This window comes from Arachis duranensis, chromosome 2, assembly GCF_000817695.3.
Source record: "Arachis duranensis cultivar V14167 chromosome 2, aradu.V14167.gnm2.J7QH, whole genome shotgun sequence".
Classification (NCBI taxonomy): domain Eukaryota; kingdom Viridiplantae; phylum Streptophyta; class Magnoliopsida; order Fabales; family Fabaceae; genus Arachis; species Arachis duranensis.
In genome coordinates, this window is record NC_029773.3 from 53,756,801 (window position 1) to 53,774,775 (window position 17,975).

At 31.6% G+C, this 17,975-nt stretch overlaps 1 long non-coding RNA gene across 8 annotated transcripts; it reads left to right on the plus strand.

The window, feature by feature from the left end:
• Nucleotides 1-1,045: 1,045 nt before the first annotated feature.
• Nucleotides 1,046-11,048, plus strand: LOC107474298 (uncharacterized). Of its 8 annotated transcripts, none has more exons than XR_002370558.2 (11): nt 1,049-1,806; nt 1,901-1,998; nt 2,167-2,239; nt 2,320-2,431; nt 2,508-3,176; nt 6,295-6,381; nt 6,961-6,997; nt 7,457-7,521; nt 7,745-7,800; nt 9,849-9,938; nt 10,882-11,048. It is a non-coding gene; the product is annotated as an uncharacterized LOC107474298 (long non-coding RNA). The 8 variants fall into 8 exon arrangements; XR_002370548.2 differs by having other exon boundaries at nt 1,063-1,806; nt 3,110-3,176; XR_002370547.2 differs by having other exon boundaries at nt 1,064-1,806; nt 3,132-3,176.
• Nucleotides 11,049-17,975: the final 6,927 nt, after the last annotated feature.

The following is a 17,975-nucleotide window of genomic DNA, read 5'->3' on the forward strand; positions in this document are numbered from 1 at the left end:
TTCTGAGGCTGATTTGCCACGCCGGTTTGGGCCATCAAATCTCGGGCAAACTATGGACTACTATACATTGCTGGAAAGCCCAGGATGTCTACTTTCGAACGCCGTTGAGAGCGCGCCAATTGGGCTTTTGTAGCTCCAGAAAATCCACTTCGAGTGCAGGGAGGTCAGAATCCAACAGCATCTGCATTCCTTTTCAGTCTCTGAATCAGATTTTTGCTCAGGACCCTCAATTTCAGCCAGAAAATACCTGAAATCACAGAAAAACACACAAACTCATAGTAAAGTCCAGAAAAGTGAATTTTAACTAAAAACTAATAAAAATATACTAAAAACTAACTAAAATATACTAAAAACATACTAAAAACAATGCCAAAAAGCGTATAAATTATCCGCTCATCATGTAACCTGCAATTAATTTTCCTTTAGGCTGGTGGTAGGGTCAAGCAATCGATCTATTTATACTCCATAATTTGTTTATGCATGAACAAGATATATGCTGGGTAACTAGAATAATTGTTTATGCTTTTCATATTAAGTCTCCTGCAACTTAACCTGATGTTTCATGGTGTGATGCAAGAATCGGGTTTGGTTATGCACCATATATCTGTTCAACTTGATCCTTATGACTTGCTTAAATACAGAGGGCAAATATTATTTTTTCTTGATATGGATCATATCCAGTGATAGTGTGTGTAAGTTACTACTGGTTGCCACTAAATTATTTTGTTTTGGTTCAATTTTTCAAGTTTCATAACAATTCTAAGGTTTAATTTTATGTTTTGTGTTTTATATGATATCTCTTGCAGGTTTTAAATATTAGTGTATTTTTGCATATTTATATATATGAAACATTTTTAGAGGTTATTACTGACGGACTAAAATCCTTATTGAATGGGAAATCATTATTACAAAGTTGCATTTTTCTTTCATCACAATGTTAGTGCTAGTTACTACTGCTCCATGGATTTGAATGACATTATGTATGGTCTGTGTTCAATGGTGGACAAAGAAATTGGTCTCTCTTCCTTTTTCTCTATCTTCATTCTCCACTACTCAACTTGAAGCTTAATAATATTGTCTCTGGGTTACACTTAATTTCAAGTTTCTTAATGATTGGGTATCTATTACTTGTATAATAGCTGTGGCTCATTAAGCCACGCGTTATTCTCTCAATTAACCAGAATAAAAAAAGAAGGATCGGGGGTATTGCAAACACGTTACATTACATTCTGCCTTCTAATCTTCTCCCCTTGCCCGTGCGTTTCACTTCAACCCGTCCCTTCCTCTTTCTCCTTGAAAACCCAAAATCCCATTCTCTTCTTCGTTCTCTCCTCGATGACCCACTCCATTCTTGTGGTTGATATCATCGCTGGCTATTGACGCTTCCCGAGTAGTTTGATACCCCAGTTTCTGAAGAACATCTCTCTGAACCCCGATTTGAAAACCCTAACCAACCGAGGTATGCGGATTATTCATCTGGGAGAAAGGTTCTGGCATTGGCGACGGCGATGGTGAGTTTCAGCCGGGGAGATGCTCGCGATGATGGTTGACTACGATCTCTGTTGTGGGCTTAATATGCTCAGGGAAGTGAACAGCTTTGGTGATACATGTTCGGTTGAGATCTTAACCATCGCCATCCTCGTGCAGTTATTCTGCTGATCTCTTTGTTTGTCTGGTGCTGTATGTTTAAAGTCGGTGATTTAGGGTTTCCTTTGTGGGTTGGTGGTCTTTGATTTGGGGTTTGGCCAAAGAAGGTTCAACTGTAACTCTCTGTCACCATCCCTCGCTCTACTTGAAACCCTAATGGTGAAGGCGCTTTGTCTCTCTCATACTCCCAAACCCCATCTCTTCAACCCTATTTTCCAACTTTTAATTTGTATTTCTCTTTGATCTTGGCCAGTTTCTTCGTTGTTGGAACCACAAAAATGGAGGTATTCACAAACAGAACCTGATCGAAAGAGCTGAAACCATATCAAGCTGAGGATTCTCATAGCAGTGGTGAAGCCCTTAAGAATCATATGTTTATAGCTATTTTTATAATATATTCTATTGTATTCTGATTCATTTGTGTCTTCATAATTTTTTGGCATCTTGATTAGTTGGTTATATGAAAAAAAAATATTCCTTCCCTTTTTTATGATGTGTTTTCTCTATTTTGTATATCAGAGAGATCCAAAATCCTATGAGTCACGCAATCGAATGTGCTCGAAGCCTACACCTGCCTCCGAAAAGTTGTGAAGTAACCCTTCGTTACCTATTTCCTTCATTTTTTTTATTCTAATTTTTATCTCATTGAATTCATTTTTTGATGTGTTTCAGTGCGTTGAGTTGGTTTATCAGGTTGGAATATGTGGAGAGCATGGTAGGAGCCATCTTCTATTGCATTCTTTGCTCAAATTGGTCTTGACTATGTCTCATACTCTCCTTTTAGGTTAGATTTTTAGCTTAAATATAAGTTAGAGTTTTAAATGTTCAACTATTAAACTCAAATTTGAATACTCTTGCAGGGTTCTAATTGAAAGGCTTGCATACACCTTAAGTTGTAGTTTAAGAAATTTGTTAATCTGGTGTAAGAGGGATGAATGACTAGCTTCTGGTTCTTTTACTACTCTGTTGTTACAGCTCCTTTCAGTCCTTAACTATTTTGTTACATTTTAGCTTTTAGTCCTTTCTGTTTTATGTGAGCATTTGTTGTGGAGCTTCTCTTCACTATGTTTTTTGTATTTTTTTAAGTGCTTCTATTACTTTATGGTTTTGGTTACAAATTGATGCTGAAAGCTTGCAAAGAATTTGGCCTAATTTTACTATATTCAAGTATTGTTAGTTAGGTTGGGTCAGATAATTAGTGATACTCTGGATTCTATTTTCTCAAATAATATTCTGGCTTTATTTACAAAATGCAAATTTAAATTTGGCTTTATTAACAAACTTACAGTGGTTTCTTTTTATTTGGTCAATTTAGACTTCAACTCTAAATCTGATAACTTATTCTTCATTCATATGTGTCTATATTTTGGGTTGTTGTCTACGCTGCTATGAGCTTCAATTTAGATCTTTCTTTGTGGTTTCTAATTGAAATGATTGGTTGTTATTCTTGGTCTAATATAAGATAAGGTTATCAACACTCATAGGTAGGAAGCTTATTGGGAGGCTCCTCAAAATCTTTTCTTACCATGGTACACTCTAAACCCGACAACAATATAAGAAAACAGAGGAAAAAAGAATTCGTACCCCTTTTCTTTTTTCCCCACCTTTCTTATGTATGTGTCCTATTATGTTGTCTAAGTTGTGTGTTCTTACTGTTGGTATAAGTATTTTGATATTATCCCTTAAGAGTTCATTTATTTTACATATCTTGGAAATTTGTTAAGTTTAGATTTATATATTTGATCATTCCTCCAGTATATCAAGTGACTTTTGCAAAAAAGTTGAGCTTATCTTTTATCATACAATCCTAATCTTACCATAACTTGATCTATTATCATGTTTTGCAATTACTCATATGAGTGTTCCCGGTGCGGTTTGGTTCAGTTTTTGAGGGAAAAGCCATCCGATCCGATTGTTTAATTAAAGTGCGATTCGGTTTAGTTCGTTTTTTTGTCAAGGTCATCTGAACCAAACCAAACTAATTAAAATCGGTTTGGTTTGGTTCGGTTTGTTCGGTTTTTTCAATCAAATCAAAAAAAAATTCTACCATATTATTATGCAAAGTCATAACATTGAAATCGACAAACCGAAATAACACTTTTCTTATTGTATCGAAGTTTATATCATCTCTCTCAAAAAGAGGACCAACAATATTTCCAAAATTTTACAAATTTGGATAACACATATATAACTAGTTACATACTTAATGCTAAACTCTATACCAACACCAATGTTTAAATCTGAATCCAACCCATTAAAATTTGCACCATCTCTTGAAGAGAAGATTGAAAAAGGATGATGATGATCACTATGGAGAAGGGGCAGATGCTGATAAAATTTCTTAAAAGAGATTAGAAATAGGTCTTGGGGCTGCCTCTCCTGAGCTCATTAGCTCATTTATGGCACGGTGAAGGTTTGTCTTGTGCTTCTCACATAGCTTTGGCAAATACACTCATGCAAAAATTTAAATGTAAGAGGATTTAATTAATGTAATTAATATATATATTTTAAGGTGAATTTTATGGTAGTTATTATTCCTATAATTATGAAATTATGGTGATTATATATTTTGATGATAACACTTAAAAAGTATAGCTAAAATTAATGTTACATTTTTTTATTTGTTTGTATTAAAGTATTACAGTACCACAATACACCTATGCTAACATGACCATACTTAATAAACATGAAAATTAAAGAAATATAAACTTGAACTCAGAAGTAAGAACGGAAGCAAAACACAATAAAGGCATTTTAAATAAGTTAAAATTAGAACCATTTTAAAAAAAGTAAACCATTTGAAGACAACTTTAAATAAGCTAAAATTAAATTCATCACTAATCCAAAAAGAATGAAAACCTGTAGAAGTTTTCAGATCATCCTATGGCAACCAAACAATAGGCATTAGTAAGTTTTGAAAACACTCCAATTTCATAATTATTCTCAAATTGTAGTCCTGCAAGGAAATAATATACATTCAATATCTTATCTCAAAAAAACAAAAACGAGTTCTAGTAAGGAAGACTAAAGTAGGGAAGGCATATATGATTGCTTACTAGTTGCCATGATTGAGAATAACAGAGATCTTTAACCCAAATAAGCAGATTGAAGATCTGCAGTGAAAGAATGCGAGTTAGGAAAACAACATAAAGCATCCATGTTCTGTATATTAAAATTATGCTTCAAACCAAAAGCAGCTTTTCAGATATTATGATCAGTAAATATAAATTTGCTTGCTAACATCCATTCCATACAATGGGAACTGAAAAAACAACTATTTAGTAAATCAACAACAAATAAAATCAGAACTGAGAATAAAAATCTAACAACCCTCAACCAAAAAATCAGAAACAACAACCCTAAACCTATGAACCAAAATATACAAATAGAATTGAAAATCATGAATCAGAATCAACCCTAAACCCCTAAATCAAAATAGAATAAAAAGTTTAGAATTGAAAAACAAAATTAGAATCAACAACTCAACCATAGAATCAAGAACAACTCAACCAAGTATTAATTATAAATTAGAATCAATAAGAAAGTTAAACCAGAATTTAAAAATAAAAATAGAATCAGAACAAAAAAACAAACATGAGGCTTAGCCTCCATTACAGAAGATGATGGAGGCTTGGTAGGAACTGGGGTCGGTGGCTTGGTGCTGCTGGGAAGAACGTTCCTGGGCCGGTGCTCGCTGGCGATGCTGGGCGCTGCTGGGAAGAATGATGTTGCCTGCTGGGAACTGGGAAGAAGGCTTCGGTGTTGATGGCTGGTGGGACTGCGACTTTGTGATGGCGAGATTGAGAGCAACAGAGAGCAACTGCAACGGGCCGAAGGCTTCGCGGTGGTAGGTGGCTGGGTGCGCAGGTCGGCAGGTGTGGGGATTTGGAGAAGAGGGAGCGATGAGTACTGACTAGGTTAGGGATTGGGGATTTGGGGGTTAGGGTAGACGCTCACACCCGTGCAGTTTCGTTTGGCGGGTGGGGGTCTGGGTCACGCAGTTTCGTTTGGGGGTGGGGCTCCTTGGGGCAAGGGTAATGTTTAGGGTTTTTTTCTAACCGGTTCAGTTCGGTTCGGTTAGAATTTTCAGATTCAAAACCAAAAACTAAATCGAACCGCACAAAAAATAGTAAAATCAATTTTTTTTCGGTTTTTTCGGTTATCGATTAATTCGGTTTTCGATTTTTTCGGTTCGGTTTGACAGTTTAGTTCGGTTCGAATCGATTTTGAACACCCCTAGTTGCTCAATGTTCCAAATCCTGCTGTTCTTGACATTCCTGTTTGTGCATTGGAGGTGGATATTGGAATTATATATTATTATATAGATTGCCTAAAGATTAAGTAATACCATTATGAAAATAAGTTTGTTAGGTACTCATAAAGATTTTTTATGCATTTGAATGATTAATTTAAATTTTTAATTTAGTCAAAAGAAAAATACTACAAAAGCATTATGTTATTCTTTTGCATGTCATCAGATAGGACACTATTAGGATTTCATTATTAGAAATTCAGAAAACGGGTAAAATTATAAAGAACTTTATTCATATTTTTAGAGTTTTAGAAATATACTAACATGTTACCAATGAGATGTTATTCATAAGAAATCTTATTTGAATGGTTTCTACTCATTACAATATTGTGCAGTTAGTTGGAGATGATCTCTTGATGTCTAATGCAAAACGCTTTAAGAGAGCAGTACTAGAGTATGCATGTAATGTTCTTTTTCTTAAGGTAAGTGATTTAAATGGACTTTGACGGGGTTTCTTTGTTTAGTTCAAAATTATTCTCACTTTTTCTTCATAAAATTAATCATATTTTGTTAATAGAGATGTTTGGATATCCAGAGTTTGAAAAAAGTTATTTCTTTATACAATACATTAGAAGATAGAGTTTACAAGTTTTTTACCCATATTAAAAAAACTGTTGCATGGGCTATTTTTGATAAATTATTTTTTTAATTGCTATTTTGCTATTTTTATTGCTGTTCTTCCTCTGCCATGAATTTCTATTATTTAATAAACTTGAAAAATATATATTCCATAATTTAAAAGAATTGATAAGAACTAGATGAACATGGAGCAGTTTACTTTTTATTTGCTGCCTGACCATATGATGCTTTGATGAGATGGTTTCATTGTGATTTTAGAGTTTGTATATTGAAAACTTTTAATTAATATGCATGCTCAGGAGAAATCACTTAAAATGTTGTTGACATCTTAGGTCTCTCGTGCGTACTCTAATTAATTAGTTACTTCAATTGTATCTACTATATCATCATTGATCTTAATTACTTTCTTTTATCTTGCTCAGGAAACATAATTTCTGCCTTCCTGTCCTTGTCCCCAGTGTAAGTTTGATATATTTTGCCTTCATTCTTAACTATTCCTTTTTATGGGGCCATATTTTTGTCATTTTTTATTTGCATCAGATCTTCCTAGAGTAAAAAGGAAACAAGTGTCTTAATTAGGATGATGCAAAACACTAATTAAGTATTGCTTGTGCTGTTCTATCATTGGGTTTTAAGGTTTAACGGGTTTCATTGATATTTAATTTGATTATATGGTAATTAGCTCATTTTAGGTACTTAATTAATTACTTTGGTTAGATAAAGATAACTCTTTAATTATTTAAAATTAATTATTAATTTAAGACAAAAATATTCATTTTTCTTTCATGCTATTTCGATCTGTTTTTGCTTCCTTGGTTGAAGTGTGAAAAATTGTCTTGATTTCTGCCTGGATTGTTGCAAGTTGCTATAATATTCCTTCTCTTTTTTATGATGAGTTTTCTCTATTTTGTGTTTCAGAGAGATCCAAAATACTGTGAATCATGTAATCCAATGTGCTCGAAGCCTACACCAACCTTCAAAAGGTCGCGAAATAACCCTTCCTTACCTATTTCCTTCATTTCTTTATTCTAATTTTTATCTCATTGAAAGGGGCTGGTTTGTTTCTGATAAAACTATTTGGTGTTCTTGTGGGGTCCATGTTGAGTTTGCAGCTATCATTAACATTTTATTTCATCCCCCCTCCCAAAAGATTTAGACACAAAGGAATTGAGAGGAAAATTTGGTTTTGTTGCCCTTTTTTTTCAGTTACCTGTTCTTCAATTATGCAGTAGTTTTTGGGTTCAGAGATAAAATACTTTTGGGTAAGTTAAGTAAGACCACTACTTGCTTATTTTTTATATAAATTATTCTTTTGTTTTCTTTTGTGTGGGTTTATAAATTTTACCTTTTTATGATATGTGAAAGTTTATAAGTGTGTAAAAATAAGTTAATGTATTTATAGGATGCAATTGTATTCACTGGTTTATTGTTTTTTTTTTCTGATTTTATGGTATTTTATCTTCTTGATTATTTACTTTCTAAGTACATATTTTGTTTACCTCTCTTATGAAATAAAATTAGTAAGAAACTTATGGTTATTTGTTTCTCTCTTTTATTTATTTCTTTTTTCTATGTCTGAATCTTTTTTTCCTTCTGTTTTCTTGGGTGTTGAATTAAATAATTAATAAATGTTGTTGTTCTGTCTTTTTTTTTAACGTTTGCTTCAGATTGGAGCTATTTGTCTCTTATATTTCTAACTATTGAATTATGTCTTTTTATGCATTCAATTTCGAAAAACTATTGTGTTAAAACAGTGGAAAATTCTTTAAAAATCTATATGGTGTAATTTCAACTGTTGGGTTCCTTTATTTTCTTCTATTGTTTCTCTAATCTTTTGGTTTTTATCTTCTTGGGTACTTATTTTATCATTGCATATTTTGTTTCCCTCTATTTTGACGTGTTATGAGTGATGGGCGTGATGGATGATGATTTGCTTTTGATGGTCTGCTCTGGTTTTACAGTGGCAGCGGTGCCAATGCTAAATATGACTCTTCATTCATATTACTTTGTTTTTGTTATTTTTCATTTTATTTTTTACCTCTGTGCCTTATTATTTATATATAGGCGTGCATCACGATTTTTATTTGGAACCTGTTTAAAATATTTTCTCACTTTTTAGTGGGTCTTGGTTTTTCTTTTTTTTTTTTAAATAGGCCAATAAGATTATAATATATTAAGTCCTTTAAGCTATTAATGTGATTATTATGCTAAAATTATGCCATTTAAATATTTTCTTTGGTTTAGAGAATGTATCCATTCTTGCTGTGAAGAAAACAAAAGAAGTTTACTGAATGAGAAAAATAGTAGGCTTATATTAAAATTGTTGGATATTAAGTTTGCTTTTCTAATTTCTTTTTGTTGTCACGCAAAGGGTGCGAGATTGAAACAATTCTTTTTAGATGTCATCATATATTGTTACTAGGATTTAGAATGTTGATTTATATAATTGGTTGATAGATATTTAGCATTGCATAAGGGATCAATTCATGTTACTACTTTGTATTGTAATTACGTCAATGTACTCATTTGATCAGAAAATGTCCATTGATTTGGGAAAAAAGATATTTCTAGATTTTTTTCTCGTCTCATTAAACACCATAAAACGGTATATGGTATTCTTACTAAGTGTGCTAATATAAGTTATGTTTATCACATGCCATTACCAAATAGGCAAAAGATAAAAATTTATGGGGAGAATGTAAGGTACATTATTTAGTTGTTTAAATAAATAAATTATGTTCTGTGTTTATCACATGCCATTTAGTTTTTCGAGATGAGTAGTACTTATATAGTCACATGGCATGCTTTCAAATTAAAGGCAATTCCTAACCAAATACATACCATGAATGCCTTTAAGCTAGGGATGTTATTGCAATTAAGTTAAAGAGTTGAAATTTTATTTTGTTTGTTTTGATTTTTCATTTGTTTTTTGGAGGTTATTTATGGAGCTAAAAATACTAAAATATCTCCAATTATATGACGAACTTCCAAATTTTTTAATTTTATATTCTTTCCATTTCAAGATCTCAAATGTCTTCTTGTTCTTTGTTCTCAGTTTTGGTGTATTATTTGAAGCTTTTATTTTTTTTTCGTCTTCTTTATTTCTTTATTTAATTATACCTGATTCTATGTGAATGATTTTTTTATACCAAGCATCTTCACTGTATTGTTATCAATCTCGAGAGCTTTTCATTTCATTTTCTCTTTATACTATGCATCTTGACTGTTATTTTTTATTGGTTGGCAAGTATTTTGTTGGGGACTTGTGGTAACTATTTCATCACTTGAAATTGTTTGTATATATTTTTAGCAGGCAGCATGATTCGGTTAGAGACGAGTGAATAAATACAGTGGCATACGGGGAGAAAATTGATAGGATTGCTAACTTACTGATTTTCAGGTTTGTGAACGTAGCTTTGGAGCTTAATTTGTTAAACATTTTTACATGAATCTCTCATTTTTTTTCTTTCCTGCTTCTTCTCCAAGTAATGCAGTAAAAATGTTTGTGAAAGTGGATCTGATAGGGTCAGTGAATTTCATTTAAAAATGCAATGGTGGTGAAAAAAATCTAAAGTTGTTTCACAATTATACGACTTCTTTTAATTTAAAAAATTACTAAAGTTTATAAACTAGGAAAGGATATGCTGTCTTTCAGAATTTTAAAATCACAAGTTAGTCATTTTATACAAAATTCATGCATACAAAGAGGAGGACTAATATGCTAGCTTTTATTTGATATCTTCTATTTCTTTATGGTTATTTCTTTGTTATTTTTTGTGGGCATTCCTCTCTTTTGTTTAGTTCGTTCTCTCTTGATTGAATCTTTTATTTTTTTTAGTTTTTTGTTTCTATTGGGGTAAATAATGGGGTTGTTATTTCTACATGATATCCATGTTGATTTTATAGGTATCATAAACATTTTTTTTATTTTTGTTCTGAAATTTTGGACAAAAAAGATTTGAGTGAAATTTTGCTTTGTGCCTTTCTTATTTTTTTCATATTAAAATTATTTGTTGTTAGTAACCAAATTTTATTTGTATAAAATTAGTAAGAATTTGAGGTCCATGTTGATTTGACAAGTATCATGAACATTTGATTTTATTTTTCTTTTTCAGAAATTTTGCACACACATGAATTGAGAGTCAATTTTAGTTTTTTGCATTTTTTTTAATTCTGATTAACGCTACGTATCGTAGGTTAGTAGCCATATTTGATTAGTATAATAAGCGCTGATGTTGTGAATGTGGTAACTGGCATACACTTATAAACATAATTGTACACCACTTGAGTTTTACTTGGATGCTATTTATAAACTTTTTTTTCCTAACTCACCTGTTCTTTAGTTGTGGAGCAGCTCTTGGCTTTGGAGAAAAGGCTTTTTGGACAAGTTAAGTTATACTACTACTTGCTTATTTTTATATGAAATTTAAGGCATCAAATATTTATATTTGGGTGTCTCGTGTGCTATTTGGTGATGTTTGTGTGTTGTCAGGTTTGTTGGGAATAAGATGGGAAGTGAAAAGGTATCAAAAGACCCTAATAAACTAAAGAGGCAACTGAGTGGTTTCTTCGTTTAGTGCGAAAGGGTAAATCATTCTTCAGTCTTTACTTTTTTTTGCTATAGCATGCTAATTCTGAATGCATCTTGCTGGTTGTCTTGTGATTTATTGTGCATGATGCATCTTGTTTGGATTCTTTTAATTAAAAAAATTACCAAGGTTTAAAAACTAAGAAAGGACAAACTGTTTTTCAGAATTTTAAAATCACAAATTAGTCATTTTGTACAGAATCCTTTATTTGATATCTTATGTATTTTTAAGGTTATTTCTTTGTTATTTTTTGTGGGCCTTATTCTGTTTTGTTTACTTTTTCATTTCTTTATTGAATGATCTATTTTTTTCTGTTTCTACGGGATAAATACTCGGAATTGTTATTAATATGAGTTCCATGTTGATTTTATAAGTATCATAAATATTTTTCTTTTTCTGATTTTTGCAGTGAAAGGAATTCATACTTAGATTTATATTCTTGCCTTTTTATTTTTTTCTTCTAACTAAAATTTTGTTTTTTAACTTAGTAACCGAATTTCATTTGTATAATTAACACTGTTGTTGAGAATTTTATAATATGCTGACTTTTATTTGATATCTTCTCTCTCTTTAGGATTATTTCTTTGTTTTTTTGTTTGCCTTACTCTCTTTTGTTTATTTCTTTATTTTTTGATTAAATGATCCATTTTCTTATTTTCTGTTTCTGTGGGAGTAAATGCTCGAAATTGTTAATATGTGAGCTCCATGTTGGTTTTATAAGTATCATGAACATTTTTTTCTTTTCTAATTTTTTTGTATTGAAAAGAATTTATAGTCAGGTTTAGATTTTTGCTTTTTTATTTTTTTCTTCTTAGAATTGTTATTTGTATGAGGTCCATGTTGATTTTACAATTATCATCAATATTTTTACCATTTTTCTTCTTTTAAAATTTTGTACACAAGAATTGAGAGTCAAATATAGTTTTCTTTCCTTTGTTTTTTAATTCTAATTAACCCTGATTATGTTTTTTTAATGTTTATTTTTAGAGAATTTTTGAAACATTTTTACAAGTGATACATTTTTATGCATTTAATTTCAAAAAGCTTGTGTGTTAAAAAAGTGGAATATTCTATATTTTGTTGTCGTATTTTTTAAAATCAAATTAGTGAGAAGGTTATTCTTATATGTTACTCTCTTTTGTTTATTTCTTTTGACTACGACTATTTATAATTATCTCTATAATTTGGTTTCAATTTTCATGCATTTTTTAAATTAGGAGTATGTGGTTGGTCTTAAACAATGCTCTGTTGAGGAAAGAGGAGCATCTTTCTTTGGAAGAGGTTGAAAAGATCCTTGATGCTGGAATTTGATAAATTTTATGAGTCTCATGGTTCTGGGACGAGTTTGCATGTTAAATGAGATGGTTGTCCATGCCAGTTAACTAGAGCTACTGATTCGGACAAATAGGGCATTAGATATTTTGGTTGTGTCCATGTAAGTACTTCATATTTTGGGTTGTAATGTAGGAGATGTGTGGATTAAGATGTTTTCATCTTCTGTATAGAATGCTTTGTGCATTTTTATTAGGTTTATTTCTCATGTAATTGATTAAATGTTAGGGTGTGGAGTGTGGACACTATTATTAGCCGGTAGACAAATTAATTGTGCAGTCCTTTCTGTTTGTACTTCAGTTATTTCTTTGAAATTCAATAAAGTAAAATAGCTCTTTTATGATGTTAAAATCTCATTCCACATTTTAGCTTATTGCTTTACCTATTTGCTTTTGGCAAGTGAATGTTTTATAGGATCAAGTGAATGTTTTATAGGATTTAGATGAATGCATGTGCATGCTTGAATTGTTATGCAATTTCTCTATATTCAACAATTTGTAACTGATCCTTTGTTAACTATTTTTTAGATGGATTTCTTAGGTATATGTTGGCTAAATTAATTAGTTAATTTAGCCTAAGTGACAAAATAGTATATTTTTTGTTTTAACTTTTTATATTGACACTTTTAATTTTATCAGAGTTATGCGAAAAATGTTTGATCTATGAAATGTTTATCCTGCTCGAGTTTTGGCTTTATTTTTCACATGTTCTATTTTTGCTCTCAATTAAAGATTGAATTCTTAATCTAAATATATACATCATATCTCAATTTTGTGATAGGGGTATTATTGATATTTTAATTTTCTTTGTCCCATATTAATAAAATTAAAATTTATTTTTTAAGATATTTTTAGGAGGGCAATACGAATACACTTCATGTTTATTTTATGTTTGTTTTATTATTATATTTCAATTTATGCCACAAACTAATGATTATAAACTTATAAAATTAGTTGTTAATTAGGACGACTATATTTTTTATTTTTTATATTTATTTAATATTTTGTAGTTTTTTAAATTGAATTAATTAATTTTTGAAACACACGATTAAGAATATGTTAAATATTATGTTGGTATAATTATACTAAAAGAAAATGATAATTCAAATTTTGAATTGGTATGTCTATAAAGAAAAATAATTTAATAGTTAATTAAAAAAAACTTAATAGTTACTTTTATTTTTATATTACAATAAATGTATTTATTAAATTTAACATTTGTTTTTAAATTTAGTTAAAATTTTTCTTAAAAGTTGTCAATTCAAAAAGATAATTAAAAGAAACAAATTAATGTTAAATTATTTAAAGACATAGGTATTTTTTTATTATAATTTTACAGGCGATAATATTTTAGTAAGTGTCGAATTTTATCGTGTCTTTTGTTAAAAATGATATAATTGAGATATTGTTTATTTTTTTAAGTCAATATATGTTACACGTTTTTTTAATAAAATAACAATAATTTTTTTTTAAACATAATCGAATAAAAAAATTTAGCAAATAGAGATCTTCCACCCGTGCATAGCACGGGTCTTCTGCTAGTTCAAATAAAGTGTTAGATAAAAAAGAGTAAAGGGAGTGAAAATTTGTGAACGGTCAAATCTCCATGGACTCCAAAAGAGCATAATTTGATCAAATTCTCTCTACAAAATATGTCCTACACAACTTCTAGTCAACATTGGAAATCATATTCTATTTTGTTCAGAAGACGGTGGTGGGTTGGAAGAACCTACGATGACCAGACGAAGACGATGGTGCCTGAGCACGTGATGGACGAGGGCATGAGCACGATGGAGCAGATGAATACCAAGGACTGATGCGCCGAGCTCGAGGAAGAAGAAGTTGTGATTCTTGAAGGAGGAAGAAGTATGGACGACCAGACGATGATGGTAGTGCCTGAGCGCGACGGACGGTGACAGTCGTTGTAGATAGGGAAGCTACTAATTTCAAAAACCAGGCCCTTAGGGCTTGTCTCAAGCCATATAGAGCTCAATTTAATTTGCAGACTTGACAAGAGTTGGAAGATTCAAAGCCCAGAGGTTATTGCATATAAACCAACTCAGATAAATCGCCATTTAAGGATGCGTTGTTAAAATCAAATTGTCGAATTATCCATTTGTGAGTGAGTGCCAAAGTCAAAATTATTCTTATAGTCACAGGCTTAATGACAGGTGCTAACACCTAATCAAATAACCTAGTTCCTTTATAAATGAGGTTAGTAATCTGAAAGGAAAGTGTTTTGAACCAAAGGCTACTTACCCTAAAAATTAATTAAAAGATGACAATTTAAATATTTAATCATATTTATTTAGAACAAGTATGAATAACAATTTGACAACTAAGATACTCGTTCACGATTCTAAATAATTTTTTCAAAAATATAGATTTCTTAATTTACTTTTATATTTTAAAGTTTTAAATATGTCCACCTTTTGTGTAGCATACATGAAAGTAATATATTGGCTACAATTTGAGAATTATTTTTTCAAAGGATTAGAATTAGGGTTAGGGATTTAGGGTTAGGGTTAGCGTTTAGGATTAGTGTTAGGATTAGGGTTAGGGATTAGGAGTTAGGATTTGGGGTTAAGGTTGGGGTTTAGAGTTAGGGATAGGGGTTAGGGTTAGAGTTTAGGATTAGAATTAAAGTTAGTATTTAGGGTTAGAGTTAGGGTTTAAGATTAGAATTTAAGGTTAGATTTAGGATTAGAGTTTAGGATTAGAGTTAGAGTTACAGTTAATATTTAGGGTTAGAATTAGTGTTTAGGATTTGGGTTTAAGTTTAGGGTTTAGGATTAGGGTTAGGGTTTAGAGTTAGGATTTCTTATTGAGCAAATAGTGAGAAACAAAACCAGTACTTAATAGGCAAAAATCTAATTTGAGAATTGTGTCCTATACATTGATTATTATTGAACTTCACAAACTAATGTTGCTTCAAGAAAGGGTGTCGAAGGCCTGTGAGAGTTACACGCACACTATTCCTGGCATGATATTAGTGAATTGTTTTGGCTTACTAAGATTTTGTTAAGTTTTTACCGAAGTATAACTTTTTTGGCTTTTGATATATTCATTGTATTAAGAACTCATTATTTCTCATACCTTTAGTCACTCTCTAGCAGAACGTTTCTTGCTAAAACAAAAAATAATTGTCTTCTGAATTCAATACATAAAAGAAAAAATATAAACTCGATTGGGATCAAATTGTGCATGGTAGTGTAAACGAGCCAAAAGGAAACTTTTGTATTGAATGATAAGCACTAGAATCACCCTTGATTAGGATATTAATAATATAATGGCAATTAGGTCGAGACTATTCCTGAATTGAGGGATCAATTTTTTCATATAAAGCATATGCTTGAACATATCACCCCAGCTTTGTGTGGATACCATATTGGTTCCCACTTATTTGCTTCTCTCTTCCTTTTGACCAAATTTTCCTATATTTTTCTTTCTTAGGTTACAAGTTCTAGCCAATAGTGGCATTGACAGTTTTGGTTTTAGCTATATGGGCGTTAGCAAAAAGGCAGGATAAGTGTTTGGACTCGAAAGACTCAACTCTCATTGATGGTGTTATTGGCCATTATTCTTACTTCAGTGTATATTCAATTTTATCGAAAATAGCGAGACCTGAAATCGTGATCTCTTAGATAAGTATGGAGAAATTATGTCATTTGAGCTATAACTCATTGATAATTTTGTTGTTTATTATTGTTAGTCGAAAACTATTTTCGACTAGGATAAGCTAATTCAAAATATTGAAGAGATGATAAGGATGGAAGCAGAGGTCGAAAAGGTGCATGTGCAGGCATTAATTGGGAGTTACTCGACACGGACTCGATATCAGACACCTTATTAAATCGAGCAAGCATGGTTGAGCAAACATTTGGATGAGAAATCGAATAGTTGCTCGAGTAGAGAATCGAGCGATTACGTTAAGTAGAGGAATTGAAGGCATTCTCCAAGTGAGGAATTTATGGGTAACGTCTATGGGCAGAAGAGCGGGAACGGTTACCTAAGAATCCACATACAAGGCAGTGTCGTATAATTAAGGATCAGTTACAAACATGGGTTATAAATATTAGAAAGTTTTAGGAAATAGAGGTTGGAACTTTGCTTCAGAAATTACTCACGCACACTCACATCCCAGAGACTTTCTAAGTCTGCTTCGAGTCAATTTTCTGTAGGGTTCCTTCCATATGTCTTTATTTTTCATTTACATTTCTTGCAAACTTTATCTTTCAAGCAAGTTTATCTTTCAAGCAAATTTATGTTTCAAGCAATGTTTATTTTTCGAATTCAATTTACATTTCAGTATCTTTAATTTTTATGTCCAAAGTCCTTTGATTTAATTGAAGGCATCTTTACTGCTTTCTTTAAATTTCAATGCAACTCTTTTCAATTTCAGTCAAATTTCCTTTTTGAGTTCTTCATTTTCCACTTCTTTTATTCTTTTACAAATTTTAATTTAATCTCTATTCTGATATTTGTCTAATTCGAGACACTTTGATGCACTGATAGAAAACTGATAGACAACATACTAGTAATTGTGCAATCTGTGGACTTGACTTCACGTTCGGAAGGTGTAATTGGAAGTGAAAGTATAGCAGTTACTACTGTACAAACTGGAAGTGTCGGATGTAACACTCGTCCACGAGGTAATTTTCCACCAATCCAGCCTCCATTAACCACTGGATGGCCTCCTTATGGCCTACATCCTGGTTATACTCCACCAGTGAGTGGTTTTGCTCCTCCTATTCATTTTGGAAGTATAAATGGAGTGAATAATCCTCAAAACCCACAACAATATTTTGAGTATTCTCGTGACTATAATGTGGGCTCTACATTGAATGCTTCTAATTCCATGGCAGTATATCGACAAAATGTAGAGGAAAGTCATAATGACTTAGTCAACTTGTTGACTCAACAAAGGACCACAATTCTAAATCCTATGATGGCTGATCACGAATCAAAATTTGAACACCTTGCTAGACAAGTCGAGCGAATTGCTCGAATTGTGGAATATAAGGAAGGTGAAAGGCATGATGCCAGAGGGAATAATGAAGGATTCGAAAATGTGTTTCAAAATGAAAACAATGCTTTAAACAGAGAAAATCCTCAGATAGTTCCTCGTGGTCAAGATGCATGAGGTTCTAGCCAGATTACGTGCTAATCATGGTGGTGAACGTTATCAAGTCACAAGAATTGTAGAAGTGCTTAATCGAGTTGGGTTGAATGTTAGTTTTATGAATCGATCCCATTTTGTGTCTGCTTTCCCTCAAGTTGTTCAAATGGCTGAAGTGCCAAGAGGGGTGAAAAATCCAAAGACAATCACAAAATTTGCAGGAGAAGTTGAAGAGTCAACCACTGAACATGTAGCTCAATATTCGGTTGAGATTGGAAATTTAGCCAATGATGAGAATTTAAAAATGAAGTCTTTTCCTCCTTCATTAACGAAGAATACATTTACTTGGTTTTTGAATCTCAGACCAAATTCGATAATGACATGGAATCGGTTGAAAA